The following is a 2,971-nucleotide window of genomic DNA, read 5'->3' on the forward strand; positions in this document are numbered from 1 at the left end:
CCCCCAAGCGGAGGTGTGAAAACCGTGCCGAAAGCTGAATGGCACCTGGGTGAAGTGTCTAGAACGGTGACTCTGGGATACCGGGCGACCTCTCAGAGTACGTAGCCATATCCTTGCATGCGGGGCTCTACAAGGATGGACGAAACCCTTTCCCTAGCTTCTCGTGGGAACAACAATGACAACACCAAAAATAGTTGTAGTAAGTGCGGTTCAAAACAACAGAACGCGCAGGGCTCCCGACAATGGGTCGGCTAACAATGCCGACCAATATAGAGCTGGGGGAGCCATTGAAAATGGATTCTATGCGATGGATCGGCGGGATCTCGCGACTTTTGGGTGGACGGAGCAACTGAATTACGACTTGCTAGAGTGCTACGATGCGAGTGTGGCCCGTGAACGGGGTTACATGGCACGGCTGCATGCTCTGTGGTGCGAGAAAAATCCGGAGCAATCGCACTTTTCACAGCAACGTCTGCGAAACCGTGCTGAACTACTCCGTAAAAGGGGCTATGTAAGCGGAACGCCTACGCTACCACAGCCAGAACAAGCCGGTAACAAAGAAAATAGGCTGGGCAAGACAGTACGCGTCCCGCATTCAATGTGTGATTGACTATATCACATCTGGCAGGAATTTTACCGCCAAGGTTCAAAAGTTCGCGCGTGAACTCCGGACCCGTTATCACACACTTAACAAGTCAAAGCTGCTGACCATCAGGCAGCATACTGTTGAGAGAATACGGATACTATCTGACGCTAAGAGAAGTCTAGAGCGGAGGGAGAGGTGGGTCAGAGAGAATCAGCAGTTTCTCTCTGACCCATCTCGACTCTTCCAAGACCCTCCAGTTACTGTCGCACACCCATCCAAACCAGAGGAGGTCGTAGTATTTTGGAGAGAAGTCTACGAAGTTCAGCATAGACTGGACGAAGACTCAGAAAATATAAATAGTTTCAAGGAGTTATGTTTTGCCCTCATAACACCTGATAAAGAATGCCCACCCATCACTACCGCGGAGGTGAAAAAAGTATTAAGAAGGATGAAGAACTATTCCGCACCGGGACCAGATTGTATCAAAACCTTCTGGTGGAAGAAGTTTTCTTCAACCCGTCAGCATTTGACACGTATTTTCACCTCATATTTACATTCGGAAGAGCCGATTCCAGAGTGGTTGGTGGAAGGGCGCACAATACTCCTGCCGAAAACAGGCAACTTAGCTGACCCGAAGAACTACAGGCTAATAACTTGTCTGAACAGGCTTTATAAGATATTCACAGCTATCCTAAATGATAGGATTGTTCAGGCAATGGAACCTGTGTGGCAAGAAATTTATGAACAACGAGGCTCAAAGAAAGGCGTAGCCGGATGTCGGGAGAACCTGCTCATCGATAAATGTGTCTGCAAAGATGCAACATTCTACCAGCGTGACCTATCGATGGCCTGGATTGATTACCGGAAAGCTTTCGATTCGACATCCCATAGACTTATCATCTGTCGTTTGGAAATCTTAAAGATTCAAACGCAAATAGTTGGGTGCATAGAGAGATTGATGCCGCTTTGGAAAACCAGATTTACTATCTCATCTGGAAAAAATCGTGTGACAACTAACGAAAGTACAAGGTATTAATCGAAAGTACAAGGTCAATCATGTATTTTACATGAACGATCTTAAGATCTATGGTAAAAACAGAGAGCAACTGCATCTAGCTCTGGGGATTGTCGAACGATATACTAAGGAAATTGGAATGGAATTTGGGTTCGACAAATGCGCCAAGATTTATTTGAAGCGAGGAATACTTTTTGGCATCCCTGAAGATCCTGAGCTCGTTCATAGAAGCGCCATACGACACCTTTGCGCTGGAGAGACTTATACATACCTGAGCGTGCCACAGAGCCGCATTCAGGATCCATGGACGAAGAACGAGCTCAGATCTCTTGATATCGGGACAAGAAAGGTTATGCACGTGAACAAAAGCATGCATCTTAAGTCTTCCGTTCCGCGACTGTACATCTCACGCCATCAAGGGGGTCGCGGAATTTTGAGTCTTGAATGTCTTCACATCAGGATTATTCTGGGTACAGCACATAGAGTTGAAAATGGGAGAGACCCTCTTCTTAAAATGGTCAGGAATCACGAAGAAATGGGCAAAGGAGCATTTCTGTACAAAGCAGCGGAGGAGGCTGCTGAAACACTCGGACTTGACTTTAATATTAGGGGTGAACAAAATGCATCAAATCTTATCTATCTCGATTGCCCACTTCTGAAAGCCCGGATTAAAAAAGCACAAGAGAAGAACTTTCGTGAACAGCTCCACGATAAGACGATACACGGTATCTTCCACAGAAATGTAAAGGATCAGTCAATGTCTTGTGAGCTAACGTTTGCTTTCCTTAAATCGCCCGGATGGAAGTCTGGTACAGAGGGTTTCATTTTTGCATGCCAAGACGGTGTCATTTCCACCTTAACATACCGTCGCCACATTTTGAGTCAAGACATTCCTGATGATAGCTGCAGGGCGTGCCATGCACACTCCGAGCATTTAGCTCGCATACTATCTAGTTGTCCAACTCACGCGAACACGACCTACATTCAAAGGCACAATGCAGCACTAAGAGTGCTTTATTACCATCTCTGTCACTCCTACGGCATTCAACTTATTATCGCTCCTTTAAAAGCTCCTAGGGAAATTGAGTCAATTGTCGAGAATGGGAAGTGCCGCATATACTGGAACTTTATATTCTCGACAATTGTTTCTGTTGCTCACTCGAGGCCTGACATGGTTCTTCTTGACTTCGAGAAGCGAACCATGTTCGTTATCGAATTTTCGGCACCAGCTGATAAAAATATCATAGCCAAGTAAAAATATCATAGCCAAAGTGCGTTTTCGGAAGTTCCTCAAAATAAGCACTTACAGAGGCAATCACGTCTTCGTTGTCTGGAAATCTCTGTCCACCGAGCCATTTTTTCAAGTTTGG

The sequence above is a fragment of the Belonocnema kinseyi genome, chromosome 9 (genome assembly GCF_010883055.1).
Source record: "Belonocnema kinseyi isolate 2016_QV_RU_SX_M_011 chromosome 9, B_treatae_v1, whole genome shotgun sequence".
Taxonomy (NCBI): Eukaryota; Metazoa; Arthropoda; class Insecta; order Hymenoptera; family Cynipidae; genus Belonocnema; species Belonocnema kinseyi.